The sequence below is a fragment of the Cnephaeus nilssonii genome (genome assembly GCF_951640355.1).
Source record: "Cnephaeus nilssonii genome assembly, chromosome: 3".
NCBI lineage: Eukaryota > Metazoa > Chordata > Mammalia > Chiroptera > Vespertilionidae > Cnephaeus > Cnephaeus nilssonii.
The window spans coordinates 7,560,563-7,586,791 of record NC_137074.1 but is presented as its reverse complement, the minus strand read 5'-3'; the positions used below and the strand labels follow the sequence as shown (position 1 = coordinate 7,586,791).

Sequence of the window (26,229 nt, the reverse complement as noted above, 5' to 3'; positions counted from 1 at the left end):
GGCAGGCCTATTATACGTATGTTACTTTGTTTTGTGTTGTCCCAAAGCTCCCTTAGGCTCTCCTCCTGCTTTTTATTTTTTTTCTCCAGTTGCCTTTCAGATTGGGCTTGTTTCACTAGCTTATCTTCTAACTCACTAATTTGGTCCTATGCTTCTTCTAGTCTACTGTTGAAACCTTCCATGGTGTTTCTATTGTAGCTATATCACTGTTGATTTCTTCCTGATTTTTGCATAGGTTGCTGATTTTCTTGTCCATCCGGTATATGAACTGTATGGCCATTACTCTGAATTATTTTTCTGTCATGTGGCATGCTTCTATTTCACTTATTTCCTTTCTTGGCAATTCCTCTTTTTCTTTCCTCTGGGGATTGTACCATTGTCTCCCCATTCTGACTATCACCAAAAGGTTCAAACGTGGAGTTACAGGGCCTGGGCCATGTGCAGTGGGAACTTTGCACCACCTGAGTGTCAGTAAAGAGCTCCGACACCAAGACGTGTGGCTGCCGTGGGTTGGTGGGAGCCATGCTCACCCAGGATCTGAATCACCAGCACTCAGTGCAGCTTTGTGCACGCACCTATAGTCAGGGACTTTGCCTGTGCCGCACTGATAAAGAGACCACGGTGGTGTGTGCCGAACATCAGGATCCCCTACAGTGGTTCTCAACCTTTCTAATGCTGCGACCCTTTAATACAGTTCCTCATGTTGTGGTGATCCCAAACCATAAAATTATTTTCGTTGCTACTTCATAACTGTAATTTTGCTACTGTTATGAATCATAATGTAAATATCTGTGTTTTCCGATGGTCTTAGGTGACCCTGCTAGCGGTTGAGAACCGCTGCTGTAGAGTCTAAGACCATTGGAAAAAACAGATATTTACATTACAATTCATTAAGAGTAACAAAATTACAGTTATGAAGTAGCAACGAAAATAATTTTATGGTTGGGGGTCACCACAACATGAGGAACTGTATTAAATGGTCATGGCATTAGAAAGGTTGAGAACCACTAGCATGTGCCAGGTGTCAGAGTCCCCATGTGTCTGGGCCGTGAATTGAGTATCAGAGTCTCTGTTGTTTGGTGCGGCCTCGCGCCGAGATTAAGGGTCTTTGTGTGCGCATGTGCCGAGAATTGGAGTCACTGGCTCCTACTGTGCTTGCACTGGTAATCGGGGATCCTGTGTGTGTGCGATGAGAATCAGAGTCAAGTCACTAGTGCTCAGTGCTGCCTCTCGCGCAGAGAATCAGGATCCCTGTGTGTACATGTGCCGAGAATTGGAGTCACTGGCTCTTAGTGTGCATGCACTAGGAACCAGGGATCCCGGGTGCAGGATGAGAAACAGAGTCAGGTCACTGGTGCTCAGTGCTGCCTCTCACGTGGAGAATCAGGGTCCCTGGTCTGCTTGGGGGAACGGGTTGCACAGCCACCCTGTGTTGGCAGGGTGTCCAATCCTGAGCTGCAGAGAACAGAGTTCCTTGTGCGCTTGTCCAGAATCAATATCAGGTGGCACTGCCGCCTGTGTAGGCCTGGGGCCTGGCCGCACAATTGCGCACTGCGGGGAACATACCCCAGTGTCCGTGCGCACACTCCCGGGCCCAAATTCTGGTAGCAGAGCAGTTCTGTGTGGGCGTGGGGTCTGTTCTCATGATTGCATGCTGTGGGGGACAGATTCCCAGTGGGCACACAAGTATACAGGCTCAAATTCCGGTAGCGGAGCCACAGCCCTGTGCGAGGGGCGGGTCTAGCAGTTCCTATGATGCTGCCGTGAGCCTGCAGGGAGGGGGATGGGCTCTGTGACTCACAGAAGTCTGCTGCCCGGATGTCTGGATTCGTGGTGTCTGTGGGTCTGCAGCTGTGGTCGCAGGTCTTTGTCCCTAGTGGCTGTAGGGTCACGGTTTGCGTCTGAGACCAGATTAGGTGGTGCTGAGGCTAGGATCCTAGTCTCAAGAAGTTCTGTTTTTCAAGATGGTGTGATCTCTGTGCCCGCGCTGGCCGCCCCCACAGTGTTCGCAGTGGCAGCAGGATTTTGTCATCTAAGACTAACTTATTCCTAGGTATCTTAATTTTTTTGATGCAATGGTAAATGGCATGGTTTTTTAGTTTCTCTTTCTGTGAGTTCATTATCTTACCTAATAATAGAGAAACATGTAAATTGACCGTACCTCCGCTACGCCCACAGCCAATCAGAATGAGTATGCAAATTAACCCAACAAAGATGATGGTTAATTTGCATACATACCTGGGTCCCAGGAACCTCCTCGGCACCCAGGTCACTCCCAGCCAGCCATCGGAGGGGCAGGGGCGCCCCCTTCCCAAACCTGCGATCGGAGGGGCGGGGACCCCTTGCCCAAGCCTAAAGCCTCAGAGGCCCAGGCTGGCAATCAGAGGGGGAGGGGCAGGGTCCGAGCCTGGGATCGGAGGGAAGGGGAAAAAAAATCAATGAAAACATATCCTCAGGTGAGGATAAAAAGAAAAATAAAGAAATATCATATCCTATGAAAGACACATCTTGAAAATGCCTAAAGAAAGTTGTCATTTTTTCATGGTGAAGGGACTGGAGTCTGTGTTGATGAAACTACCTTGGCAGCTACGGTGACTGGCAGTGGCTGCAGCAGTGGGGTGATGAGGCTGGCGCCTTCCCCTGATCAGCCAGGTCACCTCCCACAAAGGGAGGCCAGACTGCAGCTTAGGTCCACTCCCAACAGGGAGCGGGCCTAAGCCATCAGTAGGACATCCCCTGAGGGCTCCCAGTATGTGAGAGCGGGCAAACTGGGCTGAGGGACCCCTCCCTAGTGCACGAAATTCCTGCACTGGGCCCCTAGTTGGTATATAAATAAGCATGGATTCCTGAGTGTTAATTTTGTATCCCTCTACATTGTCAAAGTAGTTTTTTGATGGAGTCTTTGGGGTTTTCTATGTACAATATCATGACACATGCAAATAATGACAGTTTTACTTCTTCTTTTCCAATTTGGATGCCTTTTATTTCTTCTTCTTGTCTAATCGCTATGGCTAGCACTTCCGGTACTATGTCAAACAGGAGTGGTGAGAGTGGGCATCCCTGTCTTGTTCCTGTCCTTAGGGGAAATGGTTTTAGTTTTGCCTATTGAGTGTAATGTTGGCTGTAGTTTGTCATAGATGGGCTTTATCATGTTGAGCTATGCTCCCTCTATTCCAACTTTGCTGAGAGTTTTTATCAAAAATGGATGTTGGATTTTTTCGAATGTTTCTTCTGCATGTATTGATATGATCATGTGATTTTTGTTTTGCAATTTCTTATGTGATGTATCTCGTTTATTGATTTGTAAATACAGGCAGTCCTCGGGTTACCTTGAAATCAACATACATCGTTTCGTGGTTAAGTCACCATTTCCCATTACTTGAACATGGGAAAGGATCTGCTTCTGTGAAATCAACTGTGGCTTTCCTGGATTGGCCCTGAGGGGCTGAGGCCCGGGGACCACCGGGGGGGAGTCCCAGCTGCATCCCCCTGCGGGAGGCACAATAAGGCTGAGGCTGGAGGCAGACCTCAGTACCCGCAGGCACCAATGGTCACGAGTTCACTTCCTGGAAGAGCTTCCGGTCTATTTTCAAATTCTTTGCCGATTCCTCTGAGGCCAAGAGCAGTTGGTTCTCTTAAGCCAGCGCTGACGCGGCGCTCCCACCGCATCAAGCACGAAGAGCTGGAAGAGCTGGAAGAGCTGGAAGAGCAGCTCGAGCGCCGGGGGCGGGCCGCCCGGACCCACACTGGAGCTTGCATCCGCCGGCTCCTCCTGCTCGTGGCCAGCGAGCAGACTCCCAGCCCCTCACTAGACTGTTTTCTTCCCAGAGCACCTGGTCGTGAGATATGCATCTAAATAGCGTTTTTGCATTCTTTCTAGATGAGTGCAACTATGAAAGCAATCCGGCTTCACTGGTCGTGCTTCCTGCGGGTGGAGCTCGGCTTCGCGCTGCCCGTCAGCGCTCAGATGAAGGCCGACAGCGCCTCCAATTGCCCCAACCCGGCCCGCGCGGGGCTGCGGGGCGAGCGGCGTCTGCGGGGTCCTCCCACCCGCTGCTGCTCAGCCGCCGCTCCCCCTCCCACCCCGGCCAGGCCCCCCTTAATCACGTTTATATTTTTTCCCCTCTCCCAGCAGAAGCAAACTTTTATTCTATTCTTCAAACTCCCCTTTTCAGTAGGTTTGTCACTGAGGGCGTCTTATGCCTCTTTTTTTTAAAGACGTTCCCCCCTCACACCCAGAAAAGCCAAATTTAAATTCAGAGCATGAATGGCATGATGCCCTGTGGTTTGGGGAACGGAAATTGTTCTCTCCCTGACGATCTATTGTCACTTCCAGACCAGAAGAAACACTTTGCATAAAAGAATCTATGAAGTTCTGAATGCACACCGCTGGAAATCTTTGCCGGTTGAATATGACATCTTTTACACAAGTCTCTAACTTCACAAGAGACCATTTAAACCAAAACATAACAAGGAACAAATCTTTTAAGTATATGTGTGAAGGCCCCCTTTTCAATGGAATTTCCAACTTTATCATTAGAATTGACTTTACTTTTTAAAAGATAATGTATATTGAGTGGCATTGTAATTTAGATAGCATACTTAAGTTTGTTTGTTTTTTAATCTGGATAAAGTTTGTTTTTGTTGTTAATCCTAATTAGTTTGATCTATTCTGATCTTTCATGAGTTAGACCCTTTTAGGGACAGAATTTTTACCGTCATCAGGAAAATGTACCTGTGCACTCTTGAGCCTTTCCTTCTGGAAGGCTAAGTGGGCTAAAATGACTCTTCGTTTTCTGCCCCAACAGAAAGTGAAAGTATCATTCATTGTCATTCATTAAGACTTGGTACATCAGGTCCATGCAAGCTTTGGTTCAGGCTTCAGGGCGTTAACTCTGCATTAATGGTTTGTTGTTCTGAAAGCCTTTGAGTAAATGTCATAAACGTAACTGCCACGAGATCATTATCATTGGGGTTTTTAGCAGAGGTTTCAAACAAAGACATACTTACTGTACGTGTCACAAGAACAGACTTATAGATCAATGGAATTGAATTGAGAATCCAGATATCGACCCAAACCACTATGCTCAATTAATATTTGACAAAGGAGGCATGAACATACAATGGAGTCAAGACAGTCTCTTCGATAAATGGTGTTGGGAAAATTGGACAGATACTTGCAAAAAAAATGAAACTAGATCACCAACTTACACCATACACAAAAATAAACTCAAAATGGATACAGGACTTAAATATAAGACGAGAAACCATAAAAATACTAGAGGAATCCACAGGCAGCGAAATCTCAGACATATGCCGAAAGAACTTTTTCACTGGTACTGCTCCTAGGGCAATGGAAGCTAAAGAGAAAATTAACAAATGGGACTACATTAAAATAAAAAGCTTTTTCACAGCAAAAGAAACCATCAACAAAACAACAAGAAAGCCCACTGTATGGGAGAACCTATTTGCCAATGTTATCACTGATAAAGGTTTAATCTCCAACATCTATAGGCAACTTATACAACTTAATAAAAGGAAGATAAATGATCCAATAAAAAAATGGGCAACTGACCTAAATAGAATCTTTTCTAAAGAAGACAGAAGGAAGGCCAAGAGACATATGAAAACATGCTCAAAATCACTAATTATCCAAGAGATGCAAATCAAAACGACAATGCGGTACCATCTCACACCTGTCAGAATGACTATCATCAACACATCAACACATCAACTAACAACAAGTGCTGGCGAGGATGCAGAGAAAAAGGAACCCTTGTGCACTGCTGGTGGGAATGCAGACTGGTGCAGCCACTGTGGAGAACAGTATGGAGTTTCCTCAAAAAACTGAAAATGGAACTCCCATTTGACCCAGTAATCCCACTTCTAGGAATATATCCTAAGAAACTAGAAACACCAATCAGAAAGGATATATGCACCCCTATGTTCATAGCAGCACAATTTACAGTAGCTAAGATTTGGAAACAGCCTAGGTGACTGTCAGCAGATGAGTGGATTAAAAAACTATGGTACATCTACACAATGGAATACTATGCTGCCATAAAAAAGAAGGAATTCTTACCATTTGCAGCAACCTGGATGGAACTTGAGAACATTATGCTAAGTGAGATAAGCCAGTCAATGAAAGAAAAATTCCACATGATCTCTCTCATTTGTGGATAATAAAGAACATTATAACCTGATGAACAAAAAGATAGATACAGAGGCAGAGAAGCATCGAACAGACTGTCAAATTACAGCTGGAAGGTTAGGGAGAGGTGGGGAGATAAGAGATCAACTGAAGGACTTGTATGCATGCATATAAGCATAACCAATGGAAGCAAAACACTGGGCAATGAGGGCATGTATGGGAGTGGGGGGGGGGGGGCAATGGTAAGATATGTACACATATAATACCTTAATTTAAAAAAATGGAGGGAAAAAAAAGAAAATTTTTGTGCCATGTCTGTAGGTACCTGAATCGCACTTCTTAAGTCACATTTATTTTCAACAAGAATCCATGGTATATCATTGGCTAACAAATACTGTTTGCATTCTTCTATCCAAGACGAGAGGCCTGGTGCATGAAATTTGTGCATGGGGGGGAGGGGTGTCCCTAGCCCAGCCTGCACCCTCTCCAATCTGGGATCCCTTGAGGGATGTCCGAACACCCATTTAGGCCCTATCCCACATCCCTCTCATAATCCAAGACTGCTGGATCCCAACTGCCCTCCCCTGCAGGCCTGGTCCCCCCCAAACTGCCCTTCCCTGCAGTACTGTTCCCCCGCAACTGCCCTCTCCTATTTACCTGGTCTCCCCCAACTGCCTCCTCTGCTGGCCCGGTCACACCTAACTGCCCTCCCTGCTGGCCTGGTACCCCACAACTGACCTCCCCTGCAGGCCTGGGCCCCCCCCCCCCAACTGCTCTGCCCTGCAGACCTGGTCCCCACAACTGCCCTCCCCTGCTGGCCCGGTCCCCCCCAATTGCCCTCCCCTGCAGGCCTGCCCCCCCCCAACTGCCCTCCCTTGCTGGCCTAGTCTCCACCAACTGCCCTCCTCTGCCAACCTGGTCACCCCTAACTTCCCACAACTGCTCTGCCCTGCAGGCCATCTCATGGCAGCCATCTTGTGGTGGCCATCTTGTGTCCACATGTGGGCAGCCATCTTGGACCACATGGGGGTGGCCATCTTGTGTCTTGTGTGATGGTCAATTGGCATATTATTCTTTTATTAGATAGGATGGCAGGCTATGAAAACTAGCCATGTTGGTCATGTCATACACAAAGACAGCAGCGTGCCCATTTCTATAGTAGTGCTGCACCATGCTCTTCCTGAAGCGATCCTGTCCCGCTGTGTCCCATAGCTGGATCTTGATGTGCTCCCCATCAATCTCCACTGCTTGTTCTCAGAAATCCACCCCGATAGTAGCCTCGGTGCAGTCGGGGAAGCGGCTAGCACAGAAGCGGTAGGTCAGGCACATTTTGCCCACATTGGAGTCACTGGTCACGATTATCTTGAAGATGCAGGAGCGCGCTGGCAGCAGAAACACTGAAGACCCTGACAGTGCTCCGCTGGACATGAAGCTCACCTCCAGGGAAGACTCCATCTCTGAAGCCATTCTCCTGACCCACCCCAAATGGAGGCAGAGGAAAGGAGGTGCAGACTCCCTGGGAAATTACGCCACCTGGAGTGAGTGAGGGAGCGAGCTCAGCCTGCCGGCTGCACAGCACAATGTCACTGGAGCCGCCACGCCCCAAGGAGGGCACGCGCTGGTAAGGCACCCACCGCCCGGCCCACGGTTCCAGCCCAGTGACACCCAGGCCGGCGCCCATCTACCTGGGAGGACTCAGGTCCTGTCAGGGACTTGACCACAGCGCACAAGGCCAGCCTGCCAAGGGCCAAGCAGAGTGGCCCGGGCCCAGCACCCTGGTTGGCCTGGCCTCGCCACGACCAAGGCCTCTGCCCTCTGGAGGAAGCCGCACAATCTGTCTGAGGATGGGGAGTAGAAGTTTTTTTATATATATTTAGGTGCTCCTATGTTGGATGCATATACAGTATGTTTTACAAGGGCTATATCCTCTTGTTGGATTGATCCCTTTAATATTATGTAGTAACCTTTGTTGTCTCTTGTGATGGCCTTCATTTTAAAGTCTATTTTGTCAGATTTGAATATTGCTACTCCAGCTTGTTTTTATTTGCATGGAAAAAAATTTTTCAGCCCTTCACTTTCATCTTGTATGTGTCGTTTGTTTTGAGGTGGGTCTCTTGTAGACATCATATAGTTGGGTCATTTTTTTTGTATCCATTCAGCCACCCTATGACTTTTGATTAGAGCATTTAATCTATTTACATTTAGGGTTATTATTGAGAGGTACTTATTTATAGCCATTTTAATTCAGTATGGCTAGGTTTCTCTCTCTGTTTCTTCTTCTCAGCAATCCCATTCAACTATCCCTTTAGCATTTCTTGTAATGCTGGCTTGGTGGCGATGAACTCCTTTAGCCTGTTTTTGTCTGGGAAGCTCTTTATTTGACCATCTATTTTGAATGATAGCCTTGCTGGATAAAGTAATCTTGATCTCAGATCCTTTCTTTCCATTACCTTGAGTACTTCATGCCATTCCCTTCTGGCCTGTAGAGTTTCTGATGATAAACAAGGTGTCAACCTTATGGGAACTTCTTTGTAGGTAACAGCTGTATTTTCTCTTGCTGTCTTTAATATTTTTTCTCTTTAATTTTTGCATTTTAATTATGATGTGTCTGGGTGTGGGTCTGTTTGGGTTCTTCTTGTTTGGGGTTCTCTGTACCTCCTGAACTTGTGTGAATTTTTCCTTTACCAGGTTAGGGAAGTTTTCTGCCATTATTTTTTCAAACACCTTCTCTATGCCTTTCTCCCATTCTGTCTCTTCTGGTGCACCTGCTGTTCTAATATCGTTACGTTTCATGTTGTCCTACAGCTCCCTTAAGCTTGTCTCCTGTTTTTCAATTGTTTTTTTTTTCTTTTTGGTTCCCAGCAGCTGCCAAGAATTCTTAAACTTGGGGATCCTTCCTGCTCTCCCTCTCAAGTCATCAGCTACTAGAAACTCATAGCTGGTGAAAGTTGTTGTCTGTATGTAATGTAACTTGGTCATTGATGTTCTTTGCTTGCTTTCTTATCTTTGGGGAACTTAGTGTAAAGATTCTAAGGCTAATGTCCCAGTCCACCCTTTTATGAGCGCTCATCTATTTACTGTAAATAGATGGTTTTATTAGGGTTTTTTCTGTTTCTGTTTTTAAGATTTCTTATTATATGTAAGATTTCATATTGTTAGTCTACTCAGAAAGAAAAAAATATGGGAAATAATCATTTAAACCCCCAAAATCTTTTTTCTAGGATGATTAGATCTGTAGAAGTGCCCTCCAGCAGGCTGCATAAATTGCAATGTGTGAGCCACTCCCATTTTTTTTGTAAAAAAAAAAATATATGTATATATAGCACTTTCACATTAAAGCTACTGAAAGCCAGTGAGTTATCCTTTTACAAAATTTGCCAAGGAAAATGCCTTGAGTAATAATAATTCGCTTTAAAATCTCAAAGTTGTTAAAATAAATATAACTAAAATGAAGGGTATATGATAAAGCTTTTTCAGTGGTAATTATATATGCCTAAACATAGCTTTTCAAAGTCTTGGGTAACTTAAAATTTTGGAGTTTTGCTGGATTAAATAGTAAAAATTATTAAATAGCTCGGTAATTTGATATAACATTCTACTGGAATATTAATCTGAGTTTGCCTCCCATGAAACCTCTAGAGCAGTGGTTCTAAACCTTCCCAATGCCGTGACCCTTTAATACAGTTCCTCATGTTGTGGTGACCCCCAACCATAAAATTATTTTTGTTGCTACTTCATAACTGTAATTTTGCTACAGTTATGAATTGTAATGTAAATATCTGAGATGCAGGATGTCTTAGGCGACCCCTGTGAAAGGGTCGTTCGACCCCCAAAGGGGTTGCGACCCACAGGTTGAGAACCGCTGTTCTAGAGGATGAATGTGAATCTGTTAATGAATGTCTTATATTTTATTTGAAACTAGAGGCCCAGTGCATGAAATTTGTGCACTCTGCGCGGGGGGTTGGAGGGGTGAGGGGAAAGTCCCTCAGCTGGGCCTTCACCCTCCCACAGTCTTGGAGCCCTCAGGGGATGTCCAACTGACGATTTAGTGCTGCCACAGAGGCAGGAGAGGCTCCCAGCTGAGAGGCGCTCCCCCTGTGGAAGCAAACTGACCACCAGGGGGGCAGCTTTTGCATTGAGTGTCTTCCCTCTGGTGGTCAGTGTGTATTATAGCGACCAGTAGTTCTGCTGTTCAGTCAATTTGCATATTAGCCTGTTATTATATAGGATAGCTCTGAAAATGTAAATATATTGCTAATCTGAAGAATGTTCATTACTTACATGTCACATAATAATTAAGGTTCTAACAATCAAGAATTCTAAAGCATGAGACATGGAGATGCATTTTGAAGGAAAAAGTAAGTGGATCCTAAAGCTGGTTATTTCTGAAAGTTGTAAGGTTTCTGAAGAAAGATTTGTGAAAGTTGTAGAATTTTGTGAAGAGAAATGTTGAAAGGAAGTTGTATAAATGGCACAGGCCAATAATCCAAGACAAGTGGAATAGGGAAACTGAGATGGTTAAACAGCAATCTGGAGCTATGTAGTAAGCCCTATTTTCCCTTAACCAGGGACACTTAAGAGTAAATAATTTGCATTTTGTCTCCCTAGCTAGAGGGTATAACTAGGTTGTAAATAACTTATGTCAATGTACTCAGGGAGACTGATAGTAGAAATCCAATTAGTGTCATTTGCTGACCACACCCAAGGACAAATGAAGCTAGAGAATAAACCTCTTTTTGATTAGTCCTTTTCTAGTCTGTTAAAAGGGAAAAGATCTTTCCTATTTTTCTTCCTGGGAAGCAAAAGTCCTATAAATTATTAAAATGGTTATATGTCATATTAATCAGGTATTTTTTTACAAAAAGGCCATTTTTTAATTGCGGAAACTGAAGTTTTCTAGCCTGTCCTTGTGTCTATCTTTTGGTAGAATAAGTTTGACAATCCTTCCAGTGTTTGAATTTTAAGAAATTTTTCCTTGAGCTAAAATTGTCTTTAGATCACTCCAGTAGGCTCTGGATTGCGTCAAGTATTTGTTTTCTCTCTCATGAAGGAAAATTTTTTGCTTAAGGTACATGTGAAGCTTTGTCAAATAATAACAACCATATTATGCTTTCATTTATAGCTCTAATTGTTATTCTGGAATATTGTGTTTTGCAGAAAGGACAAGATTCCATGTCATTTGCAAGTATTGCTGATTGTTACGCTTTTAGTTTTTCAGATATAAGGAAGCATTTTTTAAGCAATTTGGTAAATTATATATTCCCCCTACCTGTCCCTCCAGTATTTGGCAATTCTTAATAAGTGGCAATACGCTCCTTTGCATGAATTCAGTAAGGCTTGTTTCCAATTGTAGCTATATTACCCAAGATAAATTGATAATGGGCCTGCTTATAGCAGCCATGATTTCAACGCCTTTTGCAGAAGTTGGTACATCCAGCATCCTACCGGAATCCCTTACAATCCACTAGGACAGGCCATCGTTGAACGTGCCCATGCTACCCTGAAGGGTATGCTAGTAAAACAAAAGGGGGTGGGTATGGGACTCAAGAATCTTCTATAATACTATCCAAAGCACTCTTTACCCTAATTTTTTTTATTTGAATATTGTTTCCAATCCTCTGTAGAAAGGCATTTTACCTCAATAACCCCATCTCAGAAAGCACAAGTCTTGTGGTGAGTTGTGGACACTAATAACTGGATGGGACCCAGTGAATTATTAATATGGATAGGTTATGCGGATTGCACCCATGGAGTCAGGAATGGTTTGGCTACATCTACTTGTCCAGGGAAGTGAGCCCCAAACTTTAGAAGAAACCTTTATAATATCCTGCTTTTCAGGAAAATTAAATTTATCAGAGATAACTAAGCACCAGAATGTATTACACCTTGTAGTATAAAAAGTGTTAAAGGGACACATCCTTCTCCCAGTGACCATGTGAAGTGTGGAGCACACAACATACAAACACCCCTCACCGAGGGCAGTAGTCTTACTGTGAACTCGGGGTTAGGATGCACAGGAGGAGATCATTTAGCCTGAGGAGGGTCAGGAAGACTGAAGGGGAGGTGAGAGTTACATTCAGCTTCGAAGCAGAAGCAGCTCTTGGTGATGGGACAGGGAATACCAGCCCGAAGAAGGAGCCAGAACAGAAGCTTAGAGGCAAGATGGTGAGGACTAGTGGGTAGGCCAAGGGGGCTATACCACAAGAAAATGAAGAACAGAAGATGACAGGCAGAGCCATGGGATAGGGTGGGTGTGTGGGAAATACCAATGGCAATCATGAGTTCTAGAAACAAAATGTATCAGAAACACACACACACACACACACACACACACACACACACACACACACACACTGCTTACAGGATTGATCTATCTCAGAAGAGCTGCAAGCCTTCTCTCTGATTTGGTTACGTGGGAGCTCCTGGCTCACAGGGAGGGGAGGGTCCATACAGTGAATTTGCACACCTTCCCTTGCAGGCCTGGCCTGACCAGCTGATGAGGTGGAGGAGGGGGAGGCTGATGCCTCTGGAGCACAGAAGGGTCAGTGGGAAACCAAGGGGGAGGACACATCTGAAGACATGGACACAGGGAGAGAAGAAGGCTCTGTGTTAAGAGAGGCAGACATTGGCCTCAGTAGCTGTCAGCCAAGTACTGCCAGGAACAACCAAAAGCCAGGAGAGCGATGGCTCTGCCCACACCTTGCTCTCTAATTCTAACTTCAGAACTGCAAGAGAACACAATTCCAGCTTTGTTTTTCTACTTTTATTGAGACATAACTGACACATAATGTTGTGTTCCTTTCAAATGCATAACATAATGAAGTGTTAGATGTCCCTCCTAGTAACTCTGTTTACAACACAGTATTCTCAACCACAGTCCCCATGCTCTGCATCCCCATGACATGTTTGGTTATCCCTGGAAGTGGGTGCCTTTTAAGATCGGGTGACAGGCAATGGGGTGAAGAAGACCTGATGTGGTATAAGGCCCACGGGGTGGGGGTGGGAGTGGGGGGTGAAACATTACAAGAATTACAGCCCCAGGAGTGGAGGGGGCCTTAGCAGAGGGATGGCAGCAATGCTGTGACACTATTGAGGTGTTTTCACTGAATACAATTCCCTTCCTGTCTGTACCCCCTCACCCTACAGTCCCACCACCTTCACCCCTCCACCCCCAATACAAGGGAAAAAAACAGGCCAAATCTGCAGGCAGGGGCTGCTGAGCCAGGAGTGAGTCACCCAGGCGAGAGGGAGAAAATGTTAACTTAAGGCAGTGGGGGCAAAGTAGTAAAAGGCAACCTGTCTCCATGTAAATGGCTGGACGGGGCTCAGTGACAGGGCGGCGGGGGGGTGGTGGGGGGCCAAGGCGGGCCAGGCCATTGAGAAGTTGCGCGGGGGAGCCCCCCCTTTTTCGTTGTGTGACCTGCGTGTGATTCTATTGGCTCACCGGGGAGGTCTCCCCTAATAAGCCTGGCATCTTGGACTCAGAGGGGCCAGGGGAAGCGGCCGAGTGTGAGCTCATGTGCTTCAGCCACCCCGGGCACCAGTGCAGCCTGCGGGGCGAGGGCTGCCCGGCCCAGGACACAGGTGGCCCTGCAGCCTCGGGCACTGGGGCTTGTCAGCACAGGCTGGGACTTGGAAGACTTAAAAACCCGTGTCCTGGGAGGGCGCACTCCTGCTGTGAGTCGGGATGGAGCGGTCTGGGTGTGAAGGTGTCAGCCCTGTCTTCTTGATCTTGCTTCTGCTTAGAGAAGCAGCTGCGCGCTGTGAGCTGGGCAATGGAATCTGGGGCGAGGGACAGCATGGAGATGGGCACCTGAGGGATGGATGGGCGGGGAGCCCACGCTGGGGTTGGGGACCCTTCCCACAGGGTGGGGCACAGAACCGCCACCTTCTGAGAGATCATCTCTGCGGGCTCTTTCTGTGCATCTGCATACCAGCTGCCTCTGTCCAGGTGAGAGGGACAGAAATGAAAATGAGCCTGTGACTTGTCAGAAATAGTCCTGGGCGAAGGGACCGAAGGAAGATGGGAGAGAGGAGGACCCCGGGGATTTCCGATGAAGCCCCCCCTCCTCCACCCCGAGCCGCGACAGCATGCCCCGCCCACCCGCCTCACCAAAGGCTTCTGCAAAGTGGGAGCCGAGCCCCTGCCATCTGCACCGGAACAGGACACCGGCCCCCAGCCCTCAGGGGTTCCCTTGCTGTCAGGAATGGGGAGGGGCCCTTAGGGTGACTTATTCCAGCCCCTGCGTGTCTCCCTCACAGGTGCTGTCTCTCTGGGCTATGAGTTCACAGTCACGCCTAATGGACAACCCTGGTGTGACATTCAAGGCCAGGTCAACGGGAACACATTTCTTCATTACACCTGCGGCGGCCAGAGGGTCACACTCACCAGTGTTCCGGGGGTGAGTGCCACACGGGCCTGGAACCAGCAGAGAGACGCTCTGCAGGACGTGGTGGAAGAGCTCAAGAACACGCTGCTTGACATGAAAGCAGAGATGACTGCAGCCGGCGGTGAGCTCCCAGACCCAGGGCAGAGGCAGAACAGAGGTGAGGGCTTAGGGGTCAGTTGTGTTTGTGGAAATATGGGAAGTCGGTCCCACCCAGGAGACTCGGAGCCACAGAGGACAGAGCGGGACCAGGAGATAGAGGGGAGCAGAGGGCTGGACACCAGTGGGGACAAAGGCTCTGTCCAGACCAAGGCTGACCGCTTCCCCACGGTGCTGGGGACAGGTCCTCTCTCCCTGCAGGCCAGCATGACGTGTGAGCAGGAATCCAGTGGACGCACCAGCGCATCCTGGAAGTTGGGATCGGATGGACAGACATCTCTCCGCTTTGACTCAAAGAACGGACACTGGACGGTGCTGCGTGGTGAAGGCAGACTGTTAAACAGAACATTGGCGGGTGACAGAGCTACGACCGATCTCCTGGTTAGGACCTCAGCTGGAGACTGTAGCATGTGGCTTAAACAAGTGCTGTGTCCCCTGAGCACACCAGGTAATTCTGCAGAGGGAGGGAGGTTGTAGGTCCTTGAAATGACATTCACACGGTGTGTGGTGTGTGTGGTGTCTGTGTGGTATCTGTGTGGTGTCTGTGTGGTATGTGTGGTGTGTGCAGTGTGTGTGTTGTGTGTAGTGTGTGTAGTGTGTGTGGTGTGTGCGGTGTGTGTGGTGTGTGTGATGTGTGGTGTATGTGGTGTGTGTGTGGTGTGTAGTGTGTGTAGTGTGTGTGGTGTGTGTGGTGTGTGCGGTGTGTGTGGTGTGTGTGGTGTGTGGGGTGTGTAGTGTCTGTGTGGTGTGTGTGGTGTGTGTGTGGTGTGTGGTGTGTGTGGTGTGTGTGGTGTGTGTGGTGTGTGATGTGTGTGGTGTGTGTGGTGTCTGTGTGTGGTGTGTGTGGTATGTGTGGTATGTGTGGTGTCTGTGTGTGGTGTGTGTGGTGTGTGTGTGGTATCTGTGTGTGGTGTGTATGGTGTGTGTGGTATCTGTGTGGGGTGTCTGTGGTGTGTGTTCTGTGTCGTGTGTGTGGTGTGAGAAAGGGACCCATCCTCCACGGTGAGGGATTTGGGAGAATAAGGGCCACAGGTGTGTTCTGCGATCCCTCCTTTGGGTTCTCACTTCCTCAGTCTGTGCCTGCACATAACCCTGGGCCACTCACTCAACGGGGATTTCTTCTTCAACTCCCCTGGTCTGCTTCCGGAAATCCTTTAACACCTCCTCAGTCAGCTCCTGCGAGGATGCTCTACCACCTCCCTCATGTGTCACCTCCTCTCCTGTCCCAGCAGGAGTGACTACTGTAACCCTTGCTTCCCCCGTTAGCTGTGTGAGCCCCCAGGGGCCCGGGCCCTTCTCCTCTCTTTGCTCCCACCCCAGGATCTGTCCCTGTGGCTGCCCACACATAGAGGGTAGGAACTGCACAGGAGGATCTCCCGGGACAGCAGGGCTGAGGGGCCTCTCCATGGAATGGGTTCTGCACGGTTGTCACTCTCGTGCTTCCATTACAGCCACAGCCACTGCCACAGCCACAGTCCCGTCCAAGGCCTCAGCCAACAGGCCCATCACCTCGGTCCTCCCTGTGATCCTCACCTGCGCAATCATGGTTGGCATCTTAGGCTGGGCCTTAACGTGACAGGAACTGAGGGCATAATTGCAGGTGCCATAACAGCACACGCGCTTTCTGAGCAGCACTTCGGAAAAGTGGAAAATTGGGTCTCTGAATGATTTGCCTCCAAACAAGAAAAGTTCTATTGGGACGGTATCCACAAATTACCTGAAAGATGGGGGAAATGTGTAGCTACGATGGGCAGTACTTTGAATAAAGCACTTTTGATGTTTCTTTTGATATTATCGTGTTTTCTTTGATGACAAAATCCACATTATTAACTGGTACACCTGTCAAGAGCCTTGGAGCATCTGTTGTGTTGAGGTGAGGAGGATTAGGGAGTGAAAGTGAGAAGCCCTGGTAGGTTGAAAGTACTCATTCCCCTTGTTAATTTATAAAGACTCAAGTATAGAAGAAAAAAATAGAATAAGTTGTATTTTTTTAATAAAAGAAAGTTTGGCTTTGATATAAACCATGCCCCGACTGAGCATGTCTGGCCAAGAACCAGTGTTTAGAACAAGAGCAGAGTGGGATTCTGGACACGTCTGACCATCCAGTGTGGAGTCACTGTTCGCCAGGACAGTCATGTGGAGAACTGTGCTCAGACCGAGGGATGCCGTGTACCGCACCACACAAAACCCCTAGCCTGGGCACCTGCATAAGGGCTCCTTCTGGACACCGATGTGGGTGGGACCTCCGCTCCTGGGGACGATAGGACTCAGGGTCCGACCTCCCAGTGCTGGAGCCGGGCTGCAGCGCGGGCAATGCTCACAGCCCTGCTGGGCTTCCCCCCAGACAGGGCGGCCGCCTGCGGTGCGACCTCCGCCTGCTGCCCTCTCCTCCTGCCCACCCTCCAGTGGCTGGGAGTCTGCCCCTGATGATAGCTTCTAAGGAAGGCCGCCCCCTCTCTGTGTGTGACCTGCGTGTGATTCTATTGGCTCACCGGGGAGATCTCCCCTAATAAGCCTGGCATCTTGGACTCACAGGGGCCATGGGAAGCGGCCGAGCATGTGCTCATGTGCTTCAGCCACCCCGGGCACCAGTGCAGCCTGCGGGGCGGGGGCTGCCCGTCCCAGGACACAGGAGGCCCTGAGCCTCGGGCGCTGGCCGTCAGAGAGTGAGGGCGGACTCAGGAGGGGACAGCTGGGCATCACAGGCCAGCCGCCCCTCGGAGGCCACGCAGCGAGCCCGGGCGTGGGCTCCCCCCACAGACCTGCACAGAGACCCCCAACAGCGGCCGTGATCAGCGTCAGAAGAAATTGGCCTCCAGCCCCTCCAAGAACTGCCTTCCCTTCCAATGCCTTCTGTAAGCCACGGCCCGGCCAGCAGGGGGCCTCAGCGTTCCTGCAGGCAGCCCCGGGTGGACTGGGTTCCCTCACCACCTGGTCCTCCAGATCGGATTGGTCTCCCAGCCCGATGCAGCCTGCACGTCCACCCTTCAAGGCCAGCAGGGCTCTGTCTGAAGAGGCACTGGCTTTGGGAACCTGTGCTTTTGAGCCACTTTTTTTAAAAATTAATCTCTGGCTCCTGGTGGGTAAAGGCAAAGTGCTCCCTGGCTCCTGACAGCTCCTCAGAATGCCCAGCGCCCCTGCTTCTCCCTGCCCCTCCTTCCTGGTGACCTTGGGGTGCCCTTGAGCATGCAGCCCCACCCGCTCTCCTGCAGCACCAGCATGGGGAGGTAATGGGGCGCTGAGCAACACGAAGAATGTCAGGTCCCTGGGAATCCTGATAGGAACGCGCTGCAGAGAGACGGTGAGGAGACCTCTGGGTGTGATTGTGTCTTTTCAGACAAGCACAAGTCGCACACGTAAGGAAGCCAGTGCACTGAGAGGCAGGACATAGAGCCTAGAGCTTGCCTTGGCTGGTGAAGGCATGTGTGTGCGTGCAAACACATGTATCTGTGTGTATATGTGTTTGTGTGTGGAGAGTGTGCGCTGATGGCATGTGTGTGTGCATTGTGTGTTTATGTTGCTGTGTGTGTACACATGTGCATGTGTGTTGTGCTTTGCATGTCTGTATGCTTGAGTGTGTGTGTGTGAGCTGCATATGTTAGAGCCTGTACATATGTTCTGCTTTTTTTCCTGACAGCAGCCTGCACAGTGGGTGTGGGGCCCGCGGCCTCCCTGCCCCTACAAGTCAATCCCCAAACATGGGGGATCCCACAGCAGCAGAGCCTCCCGCCTGGCACCACAGGCTGGGGAGCTAGCCCTGACGGGGGTCACATGGAATATGCAGCCTTTGGCCAGGACACCCCCTCTCAGCCCCCAGCCTGAGTGGGGGGTCCCCTTTTCATGCTCCCCTATGATGAGGGGTGAGGTGGGTGCTGAGTGGCAGGCCTGCCCTGCAGAGAAGCCTGCCCTGCGGAGAAGCCTGCCCTGCTGAGAAGCCTTCCCTGAGGAGAAGCCTGCCCTGTGGATAAACCTGCCCTGAGGAGAAGCCTGCCCTGAGGAGGATCCTGCCCTGTGGAGGGGCCTGCCCTGTGGAGGGGCCTGTCCTGAGGAGGAGCCTGCCCTGTGGAGGAGCCTGCCCTGAGGAGGAGCCTGCCCAACCACTGAGCCACGCCTGACTGGGCTCTTTGGTCTCTTAATTCAGAACAGTTCTCTTGCCTTTTTAAATTTGGTTTGTGGGCACATCCTCAGAATTGGGTAGATCTCTCCAGTGTTCCATTCTGTGTCCTTTTTGGGAGTCCCATCATGTTCATTTGTCTCATTACTATTGGTGTGACTTTTTACCTTTTGGGAGCTGCTATGTGAGGGCAGGGTCAGGCAAGGGTCAGCCCTGAGACTTGATCTGCAAGGGCAGTTTGGACCAGATTTGCATTTTGGAAAGTGGAGAATGGAGGGAAGGAGGGTAAAATTAGAGGCCACAGGATCTCCTTCCCTGATGAAGGTGTGGGCCGTGATACAGACGTATCTCTGCCCTGGGGCACAGGGCAGATCACGGCACCCTGCAGAGCAGATCAGGGCACTGGGAGGAGGCCAGGATTTGGTCAGGGCAGAGACCATTGGGAGATACTCAGGTTGGCAGACGTGTGGAGCTTCTCTCTCAAGATTTGGGGTTGTTGTGGAGCGGATGCGAGTGAATGACCACTGGAGCCCAGACCAAATTAAAATTTAGGGAGCCTTTATTAGCCGGGCGGCCGGGCCACCTGGCGACTGCTCTGCCATTCTCCATGCAGGGAGACCAGCGAGCAGCAGCGACCCTTTGTGTAGGACCGCTTTTAAGCACATTAACCACATCCGGTTTTTGCAGAACAAGTAACCCAAGACAAAACAGTTTTTCCCAAGCAACGTCAGGATCATGCCAATGACGACCATGTTATTCACAGGGTCATCCTGTTCTTCAGAAAGCTGACAGTGTTCTGTGAAAGAAGGCCTACGTGCTGGGAAGGGGCCATGAGACCATATCTCAAGGCTTGGCCTGGTTTCAGCACTGACATCTCTATCTGGGGCATAGTCCACGGCCTCAGTAGTGCTCAAAAATTCCCACTCTCCAACATTCCCCACTGGTTTTATGTACATGAGTCAAATCGTTGACTCTTTTGGGTCATTGTTGGCGAGGGAATTATATTGACCCATGAGGACTATAAGCTTGATAGAATTAATTCTCTGCTGAATAAAGTCAGTGGGCCTGTTTATAAGATAAGGGCCCAGAATGAGGGCCAGGACTAATCTTTAGAGGGTCCGAAGAGTTCTGGACTCTCTATTTTGCCTGGGCCATCTTAAGCTGGGTGTGATGAAGTCACGTTGGGATCCCGTCGACCTTGATGCTGTGGGGGTGGTCCTTTCCAGGTAGGAGTCAGTCAGAGTCACCAGGGTGGAAGGATGGACCGGATATGCTTCTGGACTGCTTTCTGGGTAGACTGTGAAGCCTGTAAGAACTTGAGTAAAGATTGGTTATGGATTTATTGGGTTTCCATGTAAGCTGGTGAGGTGGGTAGGTCAGGGTTTTTGGAAGAGTCACTAGAATCTGTCAAGGCCCTACCGGTTTTGGGGGCAGCCTCCTGGGCTGCTTCATCTGCAGCCTTGTTCCCTCTCGCTTCTGGGGAGTCCCCTTGTCTCATATAGGTAGAGATGGAAAGACTTAATTACATCTGGTAGTGCTAGTTGGCCCATCGTCCTTGCTCTGCTCATATCTGTCTAACTGCCTAATATATTACCTCAAGGATCCTGGCTCTGAATTCTTTTAGGGAAAATGGACGTCGTTAGGCTCTTCTAGCTACTTCCTGTTGAGGTGGGTCAGAAGTTTCTCTCAGAGCCAAGAGATCCTTGCTGTCTGTCAGAGGGACAATGAGGCCTGGGCACAGAAGGAGGTGGGCTTGTGACCTGGCGGAGACAAACTGTAACAAATGGTCTGGTGGAAGGGAAAGAAAACCCTTCAGTTTTAATAACTAATATTGAAGTAGAATTTTTCTCCTCAAAATTACCCCCATGTTTATCAAAAGAGCCAAATCAAGACTAATTTATCTAGTGTATTTAATTTGGCCTGATTGTTTGCATAAACATAACAAGAATGGTAACTGACTACCTTTGCCAGAATTTCATGATTGAATCTTAATATGCCCCATAGGGCCAGGAAGCCAAGCCATCCAGCTGCCATCAGGCCTGCCTGTAGTATCTGCTGAGTTAGGTGAATCCCTCACCTGCAGTGGCTCTACCCGGGCCCATGCCCTAGGCTTCAAGGCCCATCTCAGCCCTCCTACTCGTCGCGGCTCAGAGTGCGTGGGGGTCCCGCAGGGATGCAGAGGCGCCCTTATTGCTCCCCTTGTACTCTGACCAACCGCCAGTGATGGTAGAGTATGGGCCTGATGCTCCAGCACCAGCTATTTTCAGGGCTTTCTCCCTGGCACTCTTATTGGCTTCAAGTCTTCAGAGTTCAGGCAGGGCTCTCTAAAACATGATACTCCAGTCAAAGTTTCTGATTAATAAAACCACTATTGGAAACCGGTCTTATTGAATTTATGCAAAGAAATGTATTGCCATGATTTATTTATTATTGCCCAATTCCGGAGGAATTGTATAAGGAGAAAAATATACTGACCTGCTTTAAGATAGAATTTTTCTTGACAGTACTTTTTGTGGACTTTCCAAAATAATATTTTCTGAATGTATTATAACAAACAGTAACTGTATTCCTTATTCTTTGAAACCTCAATCCTTTAATGAATCCTAAAAACTAAACAGCCAGAATTTCTTAGATCAACATTTATGACTTAGACCTTCTGTGATAAAACTAAGAGCTGGTAAAAATATTTCCTTTTGAGAGACAGATATTTTTAACTTAAACTAGTTGTCAGCCTTAAAGATATTATATCTTAAAGTTCCTTTGCTGAATATTCCAACACCGCCCAAGAAGTACCCAGTAACCCCACCCTGCCAGGCTCGGACAGTGAGATTTTCTTTATGTGTATTGAAAGGGTTAAAGAGAAGAAAACAGGCAGAGGAAGATCCACTGTGTTTTGCCAGCAGAGTTCAGATAAGCAAGAAACCAAGGACGCCAGCAGAGCTGGTTGTACCCAGTAAAATCAACAAAAACCTATCTCTCCCTGCTCTCCCCCTTTTCTGCATTAACCATTTACTCTGTCCTTAGCAGGGGAAATAAGGCAAGCGGTCTGAGATTCTGTATAACCAGGCTTTTTACACTTAAGAAACTGCTGCTCTCCCTCCCAGATTTCACTGCTTTACTCCAAGGTCCCAGAGGATCTCAACCTTCACCACTTCTGATATCTCTAAACATTCTCTGTCCCCCAGCCTAGGGCTTCTCTATCTCAGCAGGCTGAGAGTGAATTCTACTACCTCTACCCTTTCTACACCTGCTCCGGAGAAGTTTTAACCCAACAAGCCTTTGCTTAAACTTCTCTGGAGTGACAATCTTCACAAATTAACCCTAGAATTCCAAAATTTCAATTTAATACAGCAAATTCACAAATCAGAGCAAACTGAAACTCTTACCTATACAAACATAGACAGAAATTTTTATTACTAAGTGGGCTGATTCCCTCTCTGACAGAGAACAAAAGACTCTGAGAAAAAGGTGTCTCAGCAGCTGCTAAAGTCTTTTGCATTCCGTCACAGCAGGTCCGCCCTATCTTTAAACAAATTAAACAACAGAAAGAGATAACAAATACTCTCACACCTACATTTATACACCAGACAGTCTGAGTTTTTGACCTAGGGGAGGTGATCAAGCTCCCCCTTCCACTCACTGGGATATGGGAAAGTTGGCCATTCCCGCTCACAGAATTTCTGTAAATCAAAAGCATTAACGGAGGCTCTGTAATCATCCGATCGCCGATTGAATTCCTGAAAATTTTTCAAAAAACATTGCAGGGGAGTACAGACAGAAGCAGACTGACCCATTCTGATGATAGAGGCAATTAGACCACAATAACACAAAATAACAAAGACAATGACAACCAACAGGATCTCCGGGCACCGTCGTGCACCGGGATCTGGTCTCCGAAGTTGCGCTGCGTCCAGCCTTCCAGAGACCCCAGATGGGCGCCCACAGAACAGAACCAGAAATAAGTTTCTTACCGGTAAGAACCAGATCCAGGTGGCTCCAATCAGAGTCAATCAGGAAATTTAGCAGGCAGGGTTTTCGACCTCTACCAGTCCCGGGGCTGAGGAACGTCTCTCAGAGATCTCCCCCAGGGTCGGAGAGTCCGGGGACCCCAGTGGGCTCTGGTCACAGGACCAGTCAAAGGCTGGTTATCTCGCTGGGGCATCTCCAAATGTTGTGGAGCGGATGCGAGTGAATGACCACTGGAGCCCAGACCAAATTAAAATTTAGGGAGCCTTTATTAGCCGGGCGGCCGGGCCACCTGGCGACTGCTCTGCCATTCTCCACGCAGGGAGACCAGCGAGCAGCAGCGACCCTTTGTGTAGGACCGCTTTTAAGCACATTAACCACATCCGGTTTTTGCAGAACAAGTAACCCAAGACAAAACAGTTTTTCCCAAGCAACGTCAGGATCATGCCAATGACGACCATGTTATTCACAGGGTCATCCTGTTCTTCAGAAAGCTGACAGTGTTCTGTGAAATAAGGCCTACGTGCTGGGAAGGGGCCATGAGACCATATCTCAAGGCTTGGCCTGGTTTCAGCACTGACATCTCTATCTGGGGCATAGTCCACGGCCTCAGTAGTGCTCAAAAATTCCCAGTCTCTAACAGGGTCTCAGGGCAGAGAGGGCAACATCGTGATGGCTACACATGAGCTCCCTTCCCAGCAGTGGGGTTGCCAAGACTCACTGCCCCATGGTGTAATGGCCTCTTTAGTGAGAAGATATCCTCAGACTGAAAGATGAATTAGCCAACTTCATAGAATATAATGGAATTTATTATAGGGTAATTTTCTTATGCGAAGATTAGGGCTGAAGCAGACAGAGGACCTAGCAGTTTTGTGCAAATTATACAACCCCCCCTCTTTCCCAAGACACCTGTTACTGCACTGTTTTTATAATATAACTCAGGTACTAATGATTGTCAAGACAAAGGGACAAATAATGCAGTGGCACCAGGAGCCATCCCTCCTGGTGGTTGACACTGTCACCATTTTGATATATATTTTGGTAGTCGACCTGGCCATTACTAACAAAAGTGTTTGTGGTTACATTTTAGGGAATACAGATAATCATTAACTAGAAGGCTTTGATATGCTTACTAAAGACAGGTTGGTCAAAAGCCACAGCATGAAAGGACACGAAAATGAAGATGGTGTTTGTTCACACCTACATCTATGCAACGGATTCTCTCCTCTCCCCTCCCATGTGACAGTGCTCAGCCTTTCTGTTCCTTCAGCCTCAGCTATATTAACATGGCTGACATCCCCTCCTCAGTCCTCCTCCTCCACCCATGTGAGTGGCATCTCTTGGTTCTACTCTTGCCCTGATGGCTGCCGCTCCTCATTCTGGGTTCCCTCTTCTTTCCAGCTTTCTTACATGGCCCACCTCCTCTCCCTTCCTGGGTGGTCTCATGCGGTTTGGTGGCTTTACCTACTGCCTTAGGGTCCTGGGGTTGCCATAACCAAGCCCTGCTCACTGGTGGATGAAAACACAGGAATGGATTCTCTCAGGGTCCTGGGGGCCAGACCTGAAATCAAGGTGTTGAGGGGCCACACTTCCTCTGAAGGCTCAGGCCTCCTACCACCTGGTGGCTGCGTGTTCTTGGCTTACGGCAGCATTGCTCCAATCTCTGTCTCCAGTTTACATAGCTTTCCCCTCAGCTACATCTCAGGTCCTTTTCTCCCTCCTCTTTTTTAAAAATAATTTTTAAAATACGTTTTTTTATTGATTTTTTTAGAGAGAGATGAAAGGAGAGGGGGAGAGAGAGAAGCATCGATGAGAGAAAAACATTGATTGTCTACCTCCTGCATGCCCCCTTACTGGGGATCGAGCCTGCAACCTGGGCATGTACCCTGACTGGGAATTGAACAGTGACCTCTTGAAGCATGGGATGACGCTCAACCAACTGAACCACACCGCTGGGCTTCTCCCCCCTCTTAAAGGATATCAGTCATGGGATCCTGAGCCTCCCTACAAACCAGGATGATCTCATCTCAAGATCCTTAATAATCACATCTGTAAAGACCCTGTTCCAGATAAGGTCCCATTCACAGGGCCTGGGGGTAGGATGGGTGTATCTTGGAGGGCACAGTGTGACCCCCTTTGCACATCTAAACCATACCCTGATGATTACTGAGTTTATATTTCTTGGATTTCTGAGAAGCATCTCACACCTAAAATGTCCTGACTTGCTTTCTCTTCCCAGGCCATAGAACCTGTTCCTCACCATCTGCTCTTTACCGGGACATGCAGCTCTGCTCTGCTAGTTGCTCAGGTGGGAACTTTGGACGCTTCCTTGACCCGCTCCCACACCCAACCCCAGGCCTTCTGCAAACCCTGTGCTCTCAGTCCCCCTTGTCCACATGGCCCCCTGCCTGTCCATGGCAGTACTTCCCCACCCTCTGTGTGTTCCCCAGTCACGTAGCCTGTCCTTCACAGTCAGAGGGACCCTCCTAAGACATAAGTCAAGTCACCCTTCTGCTCAGACCTTCCCAGGAACACCAGTCTTCACTACGGCCCATGAGTCTGTGTGAGCTGGTTCCGTGTCTCCCACTCCCTTACCTTCACTCCTCCTTCACCACTCTGCTCAGGCACATCAGCTGACCCATGTTTCTCCCAGGCACTATCAGTAGCCCTGCCCCCAGTCATTCTCTATCCCCACCTGGTTTTCTTCCTCTCAACATTTCTGACACTTACCTGTGTGTTGCCAGGAAAACAAACCATTATTCGCATCTCCGTATTATACATACAGATGTTAGAAGCGTGCCGGCTCAGCCTCCCTGACCACACCTTTGTCATTCCAGCCTGAGTTCCAGTCTCCCTGTCTCAGCCGCCCCGATCAAGTCATTGGGGTCTCAGTACCAGTATCTTCTCAGAGAGCCTGCCCTGTCACACGTCAGGGAGCCCCTTCACTCATCTCTGTTCTGACACCCTGTGTGCTGCCTGACCTTCCTCGTGTTTATGGTCCCGCAGCCCCTGGCCTTGTCTGCCAGGAAATCAGGTCCTCCCTAGAACAGTGTCCTTCCTGCATGTTTAGACATTCACTAGACACTTGGGCAAATGAATGAGTAAATCCAAATGACTGAAAAGTATGATAGCAAGTCAGGCCCTGTGTAAGAATAAATGTGATCGCCAAGTAGGGTGATGCTGAGTAGGATTTGGCGTAAGGAGAGGTTTTTTTTTTCCCATATAAAAACATGTATTTAAAAAATTACATGGATGTTGTGGAGTAGGGAGGGCAAAAAATGCACTGCAATTGTTAACTGATGCTTTTCTGCTTTTATTTAGGGGAGTCAAAATTACTAGCAATCTTGGTATTATTTAGAAAATAATTTGAACATATATTAAATGAATAATATACTAAAATTGAACCAGCAATCTCACGGAAGTTGAACTATTAATATGCAAAGCATTGCTTG

At 48.3% G+C, this 26,229-nt stretch overlaps 1 long non-coding RNA gene and 1 pseudogene across 2 annotated transcripts in view; one reads left to right on the top strand and one right to left on the bottom strand.

Annotated features, from left to right (window-relative positions):
- The window catches only part of LOC307097258 (ras-related protein Rab-33B-like), a 50,841-nt pseudogene extending 43,222 nt beyond the window's left edge, over nt 1–7,619 (bottom strand). The window contains exons 1-2 of the transcript in view: nt 7,249–7,619; nt 6,418–6,577 (exon numbers count right to left, since the gene is read on the bottom strand). The product of the transcript in view is annotated as a ras-related protein Rab-33B-like (transcript). The remainder of the gene's footprint in view (nt 1–6,417; nt 6,578–7,248) is intronic.
- A 6,515-nt stretch (nt 7,620–14,134) lies between these two features.
- Nucleotides 14,135–16,335, top strand: LOC307096093. Its single transcript, XR_013813242.1, has 3 exons — nt 14,135–14,662; nt 14,882–15,266; nt 15,684–16,335. It is a non-coding gene; the product is annotated as an uncharacterized lncRNA (long non-coding RNA).
- The last annotated feature ends 9,894 nt before the right edge of the window (nt 16,336–26,229 follow it).